Source organism: Lonchura striata, chromosome 5 (genome assembly GCF_050655825.1).
Source record: "Lonchura striata isolate lonStrDom1 chromosome 5, ASM5065582v1, whole genome shotgun sequence".
Classification (NCBI taxonomy): Eukaryota; Metazoa; Chordata; class Aves; order Passeriformes; family Estrildidae; genus Lonchura; species Lonchura striata.
In genome coordinates, this window is record NC_140707.1 from 24,664,865 (window position 1) to 24,682,562 (window position 17,698).

A 17,698-nucleotide genomic window follows, 5' to 3' on the forward strand; every position below is an offset into this window, starting at 1 on the left:
TGAGAACAACAATGTCGAGTGAAGTTTTACAATTTGTGAACTGTTTCATTGGGAAAGGCTGAAGTGAGTGATAAAACTCATGTAACCTGCTTTGTTTTACCATTGGAGAATTGGATTAATTATTCCCTGGGGCTTTTTGGATCCTGCAGGGAGCATCTCTGAGACCAAGTTTCAGAGCCAAGATTATATTTACACAATTAAGTGTAGCCTTTGAATATTTTATGATGCACACTACTGAATCCATCACATGCATGTATTAAGAACAAGAGCTGCTCCCACTTACTTCAAATTGATTTTATTCAATGTATTGTTAATGTAGACACACAAAAATATCAATTCCTCATCACTGGGCATGAACTTAAACTACTAAAAGTAAAAATTAATACTTTCACATTATATTTAATTATTCATTAAAACATTGCCAAGAAGAAAAAAATTGATGGAATTTTCTTTTAAATTCATTTATTTTTTAAAACTGACTTTATACTTTATCTTATCTTTAATATCTTAAAGTAACATTTTTAATGTGAGCTTTGCTTTGATCAGCTCTTTTTAATTAACTTAAGAAATGTGAGTGTTTTACAGCACAGTCTTTATCAATTTTTTTATTTAGCTATTAACACTTATGTTTTACCTTCAGCAGACCATTATCAGATTCCTATTGAGTCAGGCTTTGGTATATACCAAAGATCTTGATACATCTAGCAAGCAGTTAACCTCTTGCCCTGCTCTCTCTTGTTACTGTGATTATGATGAATGAGTGGTTAGTTCTAAGCAATTCTGTTTTATGTCAATAAATGAATCAAACAGCCATTGGTAGATGGGCATTAGGAAGACAGAGAGAAAATGAAGCTGTCTGGGGACACTTTATAACCCTCTCCCTTGTAAGCAATATGATTTGAAAAGTTAATGCTGACATCAACTGTTGGTATAGTTCATCTATACTGTAGAATAAGACATTCTTTGTCTTATTTATGTAAAATGAGAAATACTGTATATAATTTATTACTCACAGCATGGCTTAAAGAAAATTCTCTTTACAGCTTTCCTGAGATACTGCATTGCAGTTATTAAATTACCAGAAACTTTGGGTTTGTGATGAACAATCATTTCTTCCAGAAATATTTGGTCTCAGTAAATGCCAATCCCTTGCTGAAAACCTGTCCGGGTATGGCCTTGTGCAAGTACTCTGCTTCTGCATTCTTATTTGGGCTTCTTAACAGAAATACTTCCTATTCCACGCTCCCAAGCATTGCACACAGCTTCAACAGCATATAGAATTGTTTGGCTGAGGATTTGCATTTTCTTGCTTAGCACTTTTGCAAGGGAGTTTTTAGACAGCAGATGGATCTAGTGCATTGCACGGATCTCATCCAGCACACATATGGAGCAGCAGCAGAGAGAGGAAGCCCCGCTTACATCCAGAGCATGAGAGCCCTTTGAAAGAGAAAAAGCATTTCTAGCAGCAGCTTCACTAAATGGTCCCACTTTCATCAGAAAGTCAGCAAAGACAACACATGTGGCCCCTGCCTCTGTGCAATGTGTCAGGAGCTGGTTGGATGGTGCTCTTGCCCACACTGGTGTCCTTGTTCCAGTAACTGCTAAGGAGTCTTATAGCCTGAAACCCCTTGGGTTTATGTGAATTAAAACTGTTATTTTGTGTATTTTCTCTTGTGCCATACATTTCATTCTACATAAAGAACTGAAGGAAATTTCTGTGCTACACTAAATATCAGAATCCCAAAATAAGCTTAAGTGCTTGTTTATTATAAGAAAAACTGTCTAAAATGAACACAATGCTTTCACAATATAAGTCTTCTGAGTAGCCATTTATTTGTTTACTTATTACTAAGAAACAGCCTGCATGGTCAGCAGAGAAGCAGCCAAAATAATGTCTGCTGCACTCAGAAGGTAAGGGGGAACTCAGATAGGAGCAGATTTCTGTGCCAGAATCAAGCAACAGACTTCTATTAGAACTAGAAGTCCCTAGGTGACCTCCCACAACCAAACAGTGTGGGATAAAATCACACTGGGGAGTCCATCGGACATCCCAGCTGGAAGCACAGGCTGGAGAGAGAACTTCAGATACAGAAAAACAAATGGAACTTTTGGTATTTGAGCTCTGTCCTGTTCTCAGCAAAGGAGTGGTCCAGCCCTTGAGTCCTTTTCCCACACCTTCCTCTCTTCAGGTACAGCTACAAAGCTCCAGATGGATGCAACAATGCATCTATCACATCTTCACTGACAAAATGTTTGGGCACTAGGTTTTAGCTGGATACAAAGAAATGCTTTTCCAACTTCCATTTTCTTTCTACTCAACTTACTGTCTCTTAAGAACATCTAAAATATGCACATTTAGGAAATTATTCTCAGACAAAAAAATTCTTCAAGGCAGGTGTCTTCTTTTTATTTATTTACACCACATGTTATAGACTGGAAATTTGTTTCTTACTAGAAAATTTGTGTGCTACAACCCTTACATAAAAACAGCAAGAAAAGGTTACACAAGAAATCTATTTTATATTCACCATTTATAAAATAAACCCAGGAAAACAGAGCTTCAAATTTCTGAGTGTCTAGTTAAATGATGGCTCAACCACATTATTTCACAATGTTAGTTGGAAAGGATGCAGGAGAGGATAAAGCCTCTGGTACCTGCAGCACACAGATGCAAAAAGGATATGGATGTTGCAGCAAACAGAGATCCTAGTAAGACATCACTGTGCTACCTTAATAGGAACTTTAAAACACTCAGCCCTTTAGAGAAAGAGATATGTGATAAGCTGGCAAACATCTCCTTGACCAAAATGCTGATTAACAGCCCTGTCTTGTGAAGAGAAAAATGGATATCAAATTTTTGAGACTTGGATTCAGCATATTGTCTTTGTGGAAAGTAGAAAGCATATATTTTCCCAAATATATTAAATGTAATTCAGTAGAACATCACATGTTATCAATTAAACCCACAAGGTAATAGTACCAAAGACATATATCTTCACTTGCTCCAATAAAAGTGTGCTTTCTTGGACTATGTTATACAAATATTCACAATTAAGTAATTTTCTCCTTTTAAATAAGCTGGTAGAAATACAAAGCACAAATCTGTTTGGTCAGATGCTCCATGGTGTAAATAGAAACAATAGTCCGAATTAAACCAACAGAAACAGTAGTCCAAGCTAAACCAAAAAAAAGGTATAAATGTTGCCTTAAAAATAAGACTGGGGAAAAATATCAAATATTGAGTTTGAAACAAAGCATGCTTCTGTTAATATGCTGATTAGAGTGTTTGTAAAGATAAAATTTACCTACCCACAATGTCAGTTTTATTGTGCCATAATGTGTGTGCATGTGTGTGCTCCCTAAGTGTTTCTGGTTCTGTTCTGAAAACTTCTTAAAATAAAAATCCTTTTGTTCATCTTCAAATAAACTTTATTTTATTCTGAAATACAATTGTATATTTTTTTCCCATGCTTTCTACACAGGTTTTTCACTACAGAGCTCAAGACACAGAAGCTTCATGGGCTTTAACACCCCTCATTTCAGGTTTTATTTTTCTCACTCTGTCAGTGTTTTCACATTGTAGCCACAATAAAATGTTTATACAGAAACTGAACTGCTAGTAACAAGATGCATCTAATTGCTGATGTACAAGCAAAATTGGGTTTAAATGCTGTGTTATTAAATGACATTTATTTTGCCATTTATATCTTTAAATAACTATTGCAGTTTGCTACTGGACAAACCTACTTGAGAAGAACAATTAAATAAATTAAACCACGTTAAAACCACATTCTTGGAAAAAAGGTAACCTTTAGTTAGGACAATTACTCTGTGGGCATAAAACAAAAGCACAAATGTCACATTTTCCATGAAATTTACTTTTGTATGAATCATCAATCCTGTTTTCCCCTGAACAAAACTAGCCAAATATGACCAAAAAATCCCAAAGTTGCCTGAACTGGATGATCCAAGTAATTACATGTTACAGCAGAATGCATCTATGACAAAACTTTCAAAAATTTGAGGAAAAAGTATTATAGCCCCTGGTTGAAATAGCTTTGGTATAGACCTATAGCAGCATTTAGCTGATCTTGCTGTATTCCCATATAAAAATATGCAGAGTTTCAAAGATCAATCTTCCCAGCACTGATCTGCACTCCTTCCCTTTGGAGTACAGATCAAACAAACACGCCATGAAAACATGCCCAAATATTAGAGCAGAACATGAAAAAGGTACACACTTCTCATTAGCATTTTTTAAATACTGCTTAGAATTTATTCTCAAAACCCTTATACAAGCAAACCTCTTGTCTTCCACGCCAACCCCTGAGGCTCCCACCTTCTCCTTTGTTTAGGGGCTATTTGTTCAGCCTCAGGCCCTGATCCTGAGTCCATCAGCTTCCAGGGTCAGCTCACATGCATAAGTGTTTGCAGAAATCAAGTCTTTAAATGGAAAGGTACCTCAGGTCACAACCTGTCCTGTTTGTCCATCAGCCTCATTTATGGCATTGTACGTAGCCCTGTTACTGCATAATAATAATCTGTATCTGCCTAACTCATGTACAGATTATTTGTAAATTTGGAGAGGTACAACAGATGATTTAAGAAGATCTAAGCCTGTATTACTGTAGAAGCTGAACCTCAATGCTTTTCTCAGTATGTGAGGAAACACAGAGCTGAATCCATCAGTTGTACCTCCTACATTTCATTTTATTTTCAGTTTATGTGAACTTAAGGTTAGCATATGTTTCTGGATATATGGTGCTAAACACTAAAATGAGTCATTTAAGCAGAGAAGAACAGTCAGCACAGTGTTGGCTTCTCCAGATATTCATGTCACTGTGACTGAGGTCTGGCTTGCAGGGGACACCAGTGACAGGCCAGGCTGTGGCTCATCCTTTCATGCTGCCATCAGCTCAGCTTTGTTGCTCAGGCTGCTGAACCACGTCCCAGCTCTCATGGCCACAACGTGTGTGCTAAAAACCTTCCCTGCAACAGCTGCAGGCAGTGGTGGGATGAGAACAGGCCAAACCTCTGCTGGAATTTAGATACTTACTGGATTGACCTAAACACAAGGATGGTTTTTTTATAAAGTACGTTTTTATGTCACTTTTGTTTACTGCAGCTCTTTGTTGATGTCAGCCAAGAAGAGCAGGACTCAAACCAGCAGCCCAAAATATAGTTACTAAAGCCCTTATTATGTTTGTAATACTACATTAACTGAATAATACTTACAACTTCTCACCCAATTAGCTTGGTACACAACAATTTCACTATGAAACTACTACTGAATTTATTCCTTGGAAATATTCCTTTTCCTTGGAATGTATGCTCTATATTGAAGTATAAGAAGCTACTCTTTGTATAGATTAATATATTACTATTTCCATTTATAAAAAAGAAAAATTAAGAAAATAAACTGATTGCTTAAAAAAATAAGCGGTAACAAAGCCAGAAAAAACATAAATTCCTCACTCTCAATTCAGTAATCACTTTATATTGCTTTCTCAAAACTATTTTTCAGTGGTAATACTTGGTTTTAAACTCTTTATCTTCTTTGATAATATTTTCTTTATATCTGAGAATGTTCATTTAAAAAAATGCTGACCTGTAAATGAAGGAAAGTGCAAATAGAATAGCAAAACCATATGTGAAAATGAACATTTGTAAAGAGGAAGGGTTAGTACAAATTGAACACATTTCCATATTGAGACGAGAGCCAGCCATATTTTTTCCCTGATGAATGCAGTTTTGTGAACATCTTTTTCCACAAATGATTGAATAAATATTTATTCATAAACTATATTTGTGACTTAAGAGAACAAGCTGCATAGATTGGTTTTATTTATACTACATCATAAGTGAGGTATTGCAATAATTTATATCATGTCAAGTATAAGGCCCATTAGATTTTCCTTATTATACTTGACTAAAGCTGAATACCATCCAAAACAGCAATCCTGAAAGCTTTGTATTTCTTTCATTAATAACTATCTTCCTCCCAATCCTCTTCTCTGGCTTTCCCTTTCTCAAAGCATTTCTGTTTAGGTGTAGTCCCATTTGATGTATTTGAACTTGGGCATATTCTGAAACATGTTCTGAGCTGTGACCTCAATGACCATGGTTTTGCTGAAACCATAAAGGCCAGATTTCTCCATGGGATATAAAAATGTATTCCTAGTTCAGCAGATGCTGGTCATGTTAGTGTTTCCTCAATAACACCACACAGCATTTCCCCTAAAAGTCCTGTCTGTCTTGAGTTACAGCCCCAGTCTTTTTCTAGAAATTATTTTCATTGCAAAAATATGTTGCAGTGATGTTGTTAGCAAGTGCCAGCATTGATGTGTTAGTGTAAGCTGTTCTCTCAACATTGTTATTATTACAAAAAAAAATAAAACTTGAAATAATAATATTTACTGTTAATTCAGTATTTGTAGCTCCTCTGAATAGCAGAAGCATAAGTTGGTAGCAAAAAAAACCTACCAAAAGTTTAAAAGTAGTGAGGTCAAATACTTGCTAAATGGGCACGCTAAAACTGCGATACAACAGTGACATTTCAAAATTGCTTCCATTCCATGTCAAAAGAATATTAGAAAGATGCACATAACAAGGAAAAGAATAAATACTTACAAATACACAAGAAAATCAGCCCCAGCTCCCAGAAATCACTGGTAAGTTGCTTTTGAATTCATGAAACTGACCTGAAAATAGAAAAGGAAAAAGAGTTGAAACAAATGAAAGCCCAGCACTGATGTTACTTTTTTTATTGTTATAAAATAGTTACAATTTTTAACCATGAACTGAATGAAACAGAACACAAGACTGTTGTCACACTTTCAGCCAAGTAATTTACACAGAATTTGTTTCCAGGAAGCCAATACCAAAAGAAACAATCATTTCATTGTTCTGCATCTCACACCATAGCAACCCAGTCCATTATGGCTTCTAAGAACTGTCATAAATGCAAGCATGGTTATCTTTTAATAAGGAAAATAGCTGTGAGGGGGTTTCTGGCTTGGAGATTTTTCTTTTTTTATGTTCTCAAGTGCTACAGAATATTTATTACTTTTTCTTTATTTAAGTAGATTGTTAACAGCATTTTGCAGCTTACCTAGTGTAAAGTTATTGTTTAGGTCATTTAATTGGAGCCCATCTAAGGCAAAACTTATACAAAGAAGAAAGACTAATGATGTTGTTCTCTTATAGTCTAGATTCCAGTTAGAAGCTTAGCCTAAGTACAATGCAGTCACTATAAGGCATGATTAAATCCAACATTCTTTTTCCTGCAAACCCCTCAGTTCTAGTTGGAAAGGTAACAGATGCAACTCAAACCCACAGAGCTCGCCTTATAAAATTCTTTAACTAGCACAATGACTCACTTTATGCCTCTAAATATCCATGGTTTCCTCTCTCCAGAACCCCCATGCATTAGGAGGTAGTTCAGTAGTTTATTTTTATTGTTTGGTCTACATACAGCACATTTTTAGTTCTTAGCAAAACAAAGAAACTTTGTTGCACAGCCCTTGTTTTCTTTCCAAAATGTGAGGATGGATATGGGTAACATTAAACTGAAAATAGTAATGGAGCCTGGGCAACTAGTTTAGGTCAAAACCTTTTTGTTCTCTGGGAGCTATCTGATTAATTTGCAGTTCATAAAACAGTGGGTGCAAGCTCAGTTTAAAAACATGTAACTATATTTAAAGATGAAATTGTCATTTTTCTTAGCCCCCAGTAATCTTTAAGAAACACCTTCCCACAACATTTCTGTATCCTAAAGTGCACCAGCCAGTACTGCAGAGTGCCTAGAGACAAGGAGAGAATACCAAACTTATCTTGATGCAGAATATCCTCCTTATTTCATACACCCACCCTGAAGTGCATATTATTCATTCCAGCCAGGCCCTCCCCCATCCTGAAAGTACACATTTAATTGTGTCTTCTCTCCTGTAATACCAACAGAGAGTCAACAAATCTCATTTGCTCTATCAATGCAGTGTTGTTATTATATATTTTAAAAGCAAGTCTGAATCTCATTATCAGCTGATTTATGCCATTAGTGTGCTTTGGAGCCACCAATTAAACAAGGACAGTGGTTCATAAGGTCAGAGTTAATTAATCTGAAAATATAAATACACTTTAATGCACACCACCTCATGTTGAGAATTTAGGAACAAAGCACCAAACCTTTATTCTGGGCATGCAATTAGGGGGAAAGGTTAAACATACAAAGTTTTAAACTCAGCTTTAGCATTCTGGTAATCCACCAGGGAAAAAGTTCAGTTTAGTAAAAAACCCTGCAGAACAATAGGTATGTGCAAAGGAGGGAGAAGGCAGAACAGGGCTGAGTGTACCCAGTGACCCTGAGCCAGTGAAGCCTTGTTGCTCAGATAACACCTCAGAACTGGGAATCATCTGCAGGCTTATCCATCATGGAGCTGGGCAGGATGAGGGGAAAGCCCAACCCTGAAGAACCTGGTCTGTTCAAAATGGACTCATCAGAGCTCAGGTGTCTGTTGCATTTAGCAGGCTGTACAAAACCAACTTTTCCTTCAAACACTTTCCCTTAGGAAACTTAATAAAGTAGTGCAGTCCAGGAAGGGTTCAGTAATACTCATGCTCTACAAACACAAGCAGAGTACCAGGAAAATGCTGAAAACAGGCTAGTCTACCAGAAACACAGTGACATTTCAGGTATGAGGTATCTAGAGTTTGCATGGAAGAAAATACCTTTTTCTTACTCCCTAGATTAATTTCACCTCACACAGTTCCCTGCCCAAAAGAAAGAAAATATAGCTAACACACAGACACATATGACCAAATTAGACTGAGTGGTTGCTAACTACTTTTTCTTCTCTTACACCTGTATTCCTATATTCTATAACCATCATCACTTTTATTATTTTTAGATGTCCAAGTACTTTTTCTTAAACTGAAAATAAACCCTATTTTCTTAACCACGAAGAAAAGAAGAAAAGAAAATAAAGAAAACTTTCTGTCCATCAAATACTAACCTCATAACATTAATAAAAAAATTATTCTATTAGCTCAAACCATTTACATTTTCACTTAAGAAGTCTCAAGTTGAACTCCACATGACCACACAGGTGAAGATCTGTTGCATAAACATATACAAGGACAAAATTGTCTTAAAAGCATTCTGTAGTTTTAATTGGTACAAATACCACCAGAAATTTCACTCAGATATTTTGCACTTGAAATGCTTTCAAAACATTCTAAATACCTGCAGTTTCTGCATGTTTAGAAGATTGCAACCATCCTTATTAAAGACTTACTCTCCCAGTGCCACCATGAAAGGTGGGGAAAATAGCTATAAGAGGAACTTATACTCTGATTTCAGGCACCTTTGCTAAAAAGTTAGTAAAGGTAACCCCTTCTCATTGACCTAAATAATGCACAGTCATCCAATAATTTAACAGAATCCTTCAAAATAACTCAATTTTCAAACAGCTAGGCCTTGGCTTGTCTTGCAAGCACATGTTGACACCAACAATGGATATAAATGGATTATATGACAGTAGGACCCTGTTTACCCTATGAGTTATGAACAAAAGAAAATTCCATAAAAAGCCAAATATCAGTTATAAAATAGCTATCTCTTCACTGAGACAGCTCTTAATAATTCCCACAGGTCTCAGTCTCCAGAAAAAAAATTCATCAGTTTTGGAAATCAGAAAAAAAAATTCCAATTTTAAAAACTCCTCAATTAAAATATTCTGATTCTTCTGAGATAGAGCCTCTACAGGTAGCCTGTATTTTCTGTGTACAGTCACCAGTGAGCACGAAGGAAGCCTGGAAGCAAAAAATGGAAGTAGTCATTTAGTAAAAAGCATGGCATCATGTTATATCATTTAAGAATGTGGCCTATCATTGTGGGCTGCTGGGACTAAAATATGCATCATTTAAAAACTGTTAAAAGACTATTTTCAGAATTAAAGCATAATGTGAAATGAGAAAAAGGAATAATGCAGAAAATAAACTACATATTTAGGGCCTGAATCACATAGCAATTTCACACCCTTAAATGTGCAATATTTCACAATTAAAGTATCATTAATGATGTGTGTCTAGACACAATCACAAAAATGAAGGAGGTATTAGGGTGATTGCAATGGAAACCTTTGAAATGGATTTCTAAAAAATTTTCATTCAGGTAAAGGACACTTTTTCAAGATGGTCCAATGACAAATATTTTACTTACACATAGAATATTCTCCATACATGATCATTTTGAAACAGGAAAGCAAACACAGTAATTAACCACTACCAGCATATTCCTGCTAGCTTCCCTTTGTTTCACTCCTGTTCAGACACTCAAGGATTGTATTTATTGCTTTTGCTGGCTTCTTTCTTGAAATCTTTACCTTTACTCTTCTTCATTCTTTGCATAGCCAAAAAAAAAAATAAATAAATAAATAAATAATAAGCAAGCAAAAAACCCAACCAAAGAAACATTGTTTCCCTATCACATTTCATTTCAAAATAGTCCCTCTGCAGTGATCTCCATTTGGATTTTTGTACCCCCCAACAGAGATTGCAGTCAAGTGATCCAGCAAAGGAATCAGAGCACACCACCTGTTCCACACATGGTCATTTTAAAACACACATTGCATCACAGGGAGGTAAGAGCCACATCACAGTGCATACAGTGTAAAAATTGCTCTCCAAAGCTCTGTACTCTGTTGCTGCTTTTATTACAGATTTTTTGCTCAACCTTCAGCAGAAGTTGCTTTGTGCTTCCTAGTTCCTAATACACAAAAAGGAGCTGGTATTTCTTCCCTCTGTGGCAGTGGTGCTTTACAGTTCTACCCCCCAGAAGCTGTGATGTCATTATTACAGAAGCGAGGCTCAAAAGAAGTACCTAAAATAGGCTGCATCTCCACAGCTTTGCAGGGAGATGTGAGCTCACTCTGCCCACACTTGGAGATGACTGGCCACAAACCCACTCTAATCCAGTTTAGCTCTGGTTAGCACTTACGTAAACTACACGACTTCCAGTTTAGAGCAACCTCACATCTGCCTACAAAAAACATGTCAACAAACACATACAGCGATGGTGTCTCTATAAACTACCTCTTGAAAAAAGGAGCCCCATAAACATCTCCACTTTTGCCAAACTCCACAGACAGTGGTTCCCTGTCTTTCCCAAAAGGGTGTCACTTGGTAGTGACACATTACCTGGCAGTGTTACATTATATAACTGGCTATAAAAGCTCCTTATCATCTCTTGTTTAACTAATAATTGTGTTATTGTGTAAATGTCTTCGACAGGCAATTCAGGAAGGCTTCTCTGCCATCTGCTTGCAGGTCTGTAAAGCATCCAGTCATTACAGGACATGAGAATAGAATACAAAATATATGCAGTATCACTTCATAATGTAGCATCAGCTGAAGCCTAAAAAGGATTTTCGTGAGAAAAAGTATTGCATATCTCCGACAACTAATTTAAATATATTATTTCATCTACCACTAAAATTACACTTGAAAACACCAAAAACATCTAATTCGCCATGCAGATGAAAGAAATACCTAAATATGCATTTATTGCTTCATATAAAAGGCAGGGTGCTAGCATTCCAGATCTGATAAGCTCTGCGTGCATACTTTTGAGCAGATAAGAACCACAAGACATACACCACGCTGCTTGGAAGGCCAAAGGGAGAGGAGGAACTCCAGTTATAACTCATCGGCTGCAGACAGCAAAAGCCTCCTCTGTTGCCTGGGGAAAGGTGGTAAAGGCTGCTGGCTGCCTGCTCCCACATCAAGGGACTCAAATTTCCCTGGAGTTCCTGCACCAGCCCAGTGCCACTCACACGGTGTGCTGGGACACAAAAAACACCTCTGAACTCCCGGCGAGCTGCGCAGCGTTTTCAGAGCCACAGGCTGGGCTGTTCCTGATCAATGGGGCTGCGTGAAAGGGAACAGAGGAGGCTTTCACAGCAGCTTGCAGTTTCTGTAGCATTTCCATGGGCACATCCATGTGCTGAAGGCACTAGCAGGTCAATTAAGCCCTGACTGAAAAGTTACAGCATTACAAGCCCCAAGAAGTATGAGCAGGATTAAAAACATAAGAAAACCCTTTGTGTTAGAAGGATGGTGCTGTTGGAAGATGCTACAAGTACAGAGAGAGGTCTACAGCTAATCCAAACTGCACATCCAGAGTTACTCCCTGGGCCTGGAGAAGCCGTGGGCTGCAGAGGACGTGGCTTGGAAGGGACACCCAGGGTCACTCTGCAAAGACTTTTGTCACATCCCTGCAGAAATGAGGCAAAGACTGAAAGGGTGGCATTGACCTGCATTAGAATATTTGGCCTTTTTTTTCCTCATCTCTCTCTCTCCCCTTGGGCCTCAACTATCCCCTCACCATGTGGAATGACAGGTTTTTAATCTCTTCCTTAGGGGTGTACAGGGATTTGCAACCACAGCAGGGTCTCCTGGCACAACTGTAATCCAGTCTCACAAGGGTTCTCTGGATGCAACTTTAACACAAAATAATAACATTTTTGTTCATTATATAATACTATTTTTATGCAACAATACACGTACCAGGAGCTGTTAGCTTACCACTTGGATGTAATTTTTCTTGCCAAATTGTACTGAAATTAACAATACCTTCAGTAGATTTTGGCTCTCTATCTTTTGAATACATAATGTGTCAGGTTCCCTTCTATTTCATATGCAGTCCAATGTTTAAAATAATTTTGCTGAAGAATTGGCTTACTATGTTAAAAAGAGGGTATGCTCTTTCAGCTCAGTCATATAACTGAAAACAACAGCTTAAAGAGTATAAAATATTATTCAAACTGTAACTCACCATGCAGTTACTTCTCTTTAATTAGCTTCATGAGCTCTGGATTGGACTAAACTGAAATTCGGTTGCACAACAGAAAGGAATTTAATTGATTTTTGATGCAAACCAACTGTCTGTATTTACAGAAACCTATTTATCCTTCATTTTTTTGTATCTATTACCTATACATATTTTTATATTTTATATATAACTGATGACCTCTTCTGAGCAAAAAGAAAAGGTCTTTCTGGAAAGAAAAATAAAAACAAATTTTGTGATTCTATTTTCCTTGCCTGACAAAGCATCAAGAATTATGTAGAGTTGAGAGCATGCAGAGTTGACACTTAGATAACATAGGAGGCTTTGAGTCACTTAACATCCCTCAGTGCCTGATGCTGTCTCACTCAGGCCACACAAAAAGTTTAGGATGTATCTTTATCAGGTTCTTTCACTGCACTTTGACTTAACCACCTACTCAGCTGAACTTGTGCTACATTTACCAGATGCAAACTCCCTGGTACAATTTTTTTTTTTTTTATAGTGTAGCACCACATATGCATAGACAAGGCTTGGAATAGTAACAGGAAACTCAAGCCCTTGAGCAAAGATATATTATATATATATAGATAGATAGATAGATGATTAGATTGATAGATAGATAGATAGATAGATAGATAGATAGATAGATAGATAGATAGATAGAGATATTTTATATATATATATATATATGGGGGGACAGAAGGAGTGGTAATTCTGAAAGCCCAGTTTTACCATTTTACAAGAGTTAAAAACAGGAAGATAGCTGGAATGTTGAGCTGATATTTTAGAGATATAAGCAATAATACTAGTATGTGGGAAGACATCACCATATTCAAAATCCCAGCATAATTATCCCATGTAGCACACGGATTTGATGGTTCCCTGACAACTGGAAATTCAATCTGCCCTGACTGTGGTGTAAACAAACAACAACAACAACAACAAAGAAATTGCTGGTTTCAATTTCTCCTTTTTTAAAAAGGAGAAAAACAGAATAGAAAAAGGGAAAAGGAGATAAGTCAGCTGCACACAAACTATTTTTCTGACATATCTATTTTGTAATATTACAATATAATTTTGCCATTTGTTCCCGTTGAAATTAATCCAGAAAAAATATTGGGGTTCTCTGTTGGAGAGTCCCATGTAACTGAAGCTAAGAGTTTTCAAAGCTAGTTAAGTAGGACATAAAAATCAATTAGAAGGCCTTAAGAACGTCTGCCTTCAGGTCTACTTCCCTGGATTCCCTGAGGGACAAAACCTCCTTACTACATATCTCAGAGTTTTCTTTCCCTGAAATATAATAATTATAGCTAAAATCCTTTTTTTTTTTTCAGTTTGTCGTACACTAACTTCCCCTCTCAGCTCCCATTTTTGAAATTAATTTATCCTGACACTGTACTCAGAGAAAAGGAAATCCAGGGGCTATAATTTTCATTTCACTTTAGAAAAATAAGTAAATAAAATTTCTTTCTTCCAGGATCCATTCAGTTAGGATCCCACCTTACAGGTGCACCCTCTGTGGGAAAACTCTTCCCAAGCATGTGGACACAGAGAGCCCCAGCAAGGATATTGCTTTGTATTCTGCCCAAAGGACCCTTCTATTTGTGATTATCTACAGTTATCAGTCCTGAAGATAATTAGCTCTCACCTGCTGGACAAATAGATCACACCAAAAAAAAAAAAAAAAAAAAATCACATTATTTCATCAAGCCCTCAAAGTAAAACATTTTGGCCTCCTTTCAGTGTCTCCTATAGGATGACTACTTCATTAGTTTAAAAGGCAAGAAAAAAAATGTGTTAAAGAAAGAGCACACCTAGAAACAGAAATTTGCCTTCAATGGTAAAACTATCAGTTTGGTAATATTTTACCTTTTGGAGAGTTTACCAGTTGTAGTCCTAGTTTCCTTGATTTTTTACTTATGACATCTCTGTCAAAATCTGAATTGAGATTTTGACAAATACTTGTTGCCTATCATCTAAAGAGTTGGATTTCCTACTTTTTATGCAAAACTCACCTCTGCAAGACATTTTCAAACCAGAACTATGTTCACCACAGATAGAAATTCTTGCAGGTAACACTGCCCATCAAAAAAATTATATGATGACCTCTTACTCTAATTATTTTAAGCACAGTTCTGGGTATTAAAGTCAAAGAGGTTAAAATGCTAAAGCTCTATTTTCTATCAGTACAAAAAGATGAGTTTTTTGTTCATTGTCTGGCTTTTTGTACTGTTTATAGGGATATTAGTAAACTCAGAGTTACCCTGTGCTTTAGGACTTTAGAATGTCCCAAGCCACAAATTTAAAGACAAGCTTGGGGGGAAGGGTTGAATTTCTCATGTGCTGAAAATTATTTAGATAGTCATAACCTCTTTAGATACTCATATAAACCATATCTCCAGGCATTTACCAGCATTGCTTGACATCTCTGAGCCCCAGGCTATCTGCACCTGCCCTCAGCAAGATACTGACAGGCAGCAATGAAAAGCTGATGGCTAGAGGGGTGGTTACTAGGTGTTTTGCATGCGATATTTCAAAAATGTAAGTGGAATACTGATCTTACCTAAAAAAAAAAAAAAGAATTCGCACTCAAGAAGTTGGCAAACCTAAAAGTTTCATCAAATTAACTCGTCAGCCTGACATGTCTCATTACAAGATCTTATCACTGCTTTAACTAAACAAAAGAAAGGAAGGAAGAAAAAATAAATATACAGTGAATAATTTCTATTTCTCTGAAAATAAAGTTCCTATAGGAAGTACTTCAAATGTGTTTCTGTTTTCTGCTATTTGAAGCAGGTTCTGCTGTAGAATTTGATGGTGGTGTTTTATCCATTTTCTTTTTAACAAACACCAGATTGAACATTAGAGCAACATCCTTAGAGCACAAGTTATAACTAATCCCTGGCAGCCATAAAGTATGTAGGTTGTCTTCTTTTTTATTCTTTACTATTATTGTAAAATTTTATAATTCTATATTTTACTTCAACTCAACACATTTTGCTTCCTTGAGCTACAAATTTCCCTTTTTCCAGGTGACCCTGCCCTCTTTTTCTGGCATTTGAACCCTTAGGAATGCACTGCAAAGTTAACTACTTATGCAAAAGTAAACTTATAAGAAAAATTTCTGGGACATCAAGAAAAGAGAAAATGTTGGAATTCCACTTTCAAGAACCAAGATCATATTCCTAGAAGTCCTCTCTAACTTTTAATTTTTATTCTCCTCTTCCTTATTCTCCTCTTTCTTCAGTAAAGAAACTGTAAAGTGCTAGTTAAAGTTCCAATGGTCACATTTACACTTTCAGTTATTTTATTGCTGACTACTCCATGATTCCAAATAACTTAATCCTCTTTCCTTCCAACTAAGGGCATCAGGGTGATGCTGCAGGTCACGATTATGTCCAAGATCCCATTGTTCTCATTGCTGTGTAAATTGTCACAGAGACACTGAGAAGCCTACAGTTCTCAGGGGACAGGGATTTTCAAAATATCAGCAGACCCTATTCAGTGTGAATAAATATGATCCCTCAAAGAAATATAGGAAACCCTGGGGATTCCTCTGAATTCACAGGGAAGTGTGGCTATTTTGGGGACACAGGGCTAAAACCCTCCTGTACTTGTTTTGTCACAGAACAACAAATATTTTAATGGATCTGGGATTTTGCCCTTTATTTTTTCATACCAAAGAGGTAATGAACCTCTTAGAAATTTCTAAAACTTGACTGAATTATAATTACCTGGCAATTTACTGCAAAGTCAGAATTTACTATTGTAAATCACCACAAGAATATATTTTGCACCTATATAACACTTCCTAAAGAAATTTTAAAGTACCTTACAAGATAAATATTTGAAAATACTAGAGTTGGATGACATTTTCCTCTGCACAGAGTGCCAACATAAAGTTTGTGGAACTTTCAAGCCATAATTTGAAGATCTAGGAACACACATTTCTAATTCTGGTGCCCTACAGTTGGTGAAATAACAAGTCATCTCCTTGAAAATCAGAGCATAAGATTCTACTTAGTGAGATCAGAAATAACAGAATCCCAGTTTAAGCCACGTAGAGTTGCAAAACTCAGTAAAAATACTATTAAAATATTTTAGAAGTCTTAAGTTCCAAAAAAGTATATTACTCTCAAAAGTCAGATGAATCCTCCATGCAACCATGCTGACTGATTCTGAGATGAACTCATCACAAGTTGCTGAAGTACACATACAGAAATTAACAGATAATTATATAAAAAAATTTGCAAGGTGGCTCAATGCCAACAAGACAGTCTCCCATCAATCATATATGATACTCTTCTTGATATCTCTCCCTACATGGAGAAGCAGCTGTGCTCTGTAGCAAGTCCCAACAATGTTTAAAACCTGATTCCTGCAGACAAAATAAGATGTTCTGAAAACATAACCAGTTAGGCCCTTCTGGTTTTACTTGCTGTTATGTGGCAGGATAAGTTGCAGGATTCTCACATCCTGGTGAATTGAAATTTTACAGCATTTCAAAGATCCAATCCTATCCTACAGAAGTACTTGCATGGTGTGAGTGATGGCTGTACTCGGTGTCATTAGTTCAAATATTCCTCATCCAAGATGTATTTCAACAAATTGACCCTGTAATCACACTGCAGCCAATGGTGAAACTTTCCATTATTTGAGTGACAATAACAACCAGAGTTTCAGGCAAAAAAGCTGTGTAAAACTGGAAGCAAATAGTACCATCACTAAAATTTAGAAAACATATACAAATGCAAAAATTAAAAAAAAAATAATTCACATGCAGAACATTTCATTCAAATACATACAAAGCCCTCTGTGATTACAGCATAAAAGCTACTGCTATGCTGCTAC

The 17,698-nt window shown here is 36.5% G+C and overlaps 1 protein-coding gene across 9 annotated transcripts in view; it reads right to left on the reverse strand.

Moving 5' to 3' along the window:
• Window positions 1-17,698, reverse strand: part of SOX6 (SRY-box transcription factor 6) — a 371,335-nt gene that overhangs the window by 309,135 nt on the left and 44,502 nt on the right. For all 9 annotated transcript variants that reach the window (XM_021525593.4, XM_085581448.1, XM_077784278.2 and 6 more), the window contains one exon: window positions 6,631-6,701. The gene's annotated coding sequence lies outside the window, so the exon portion shown is untranslated. The remainder of the gene's footprint in view (window positions 1-6,630; window positions 6,702-17,698) is intronic.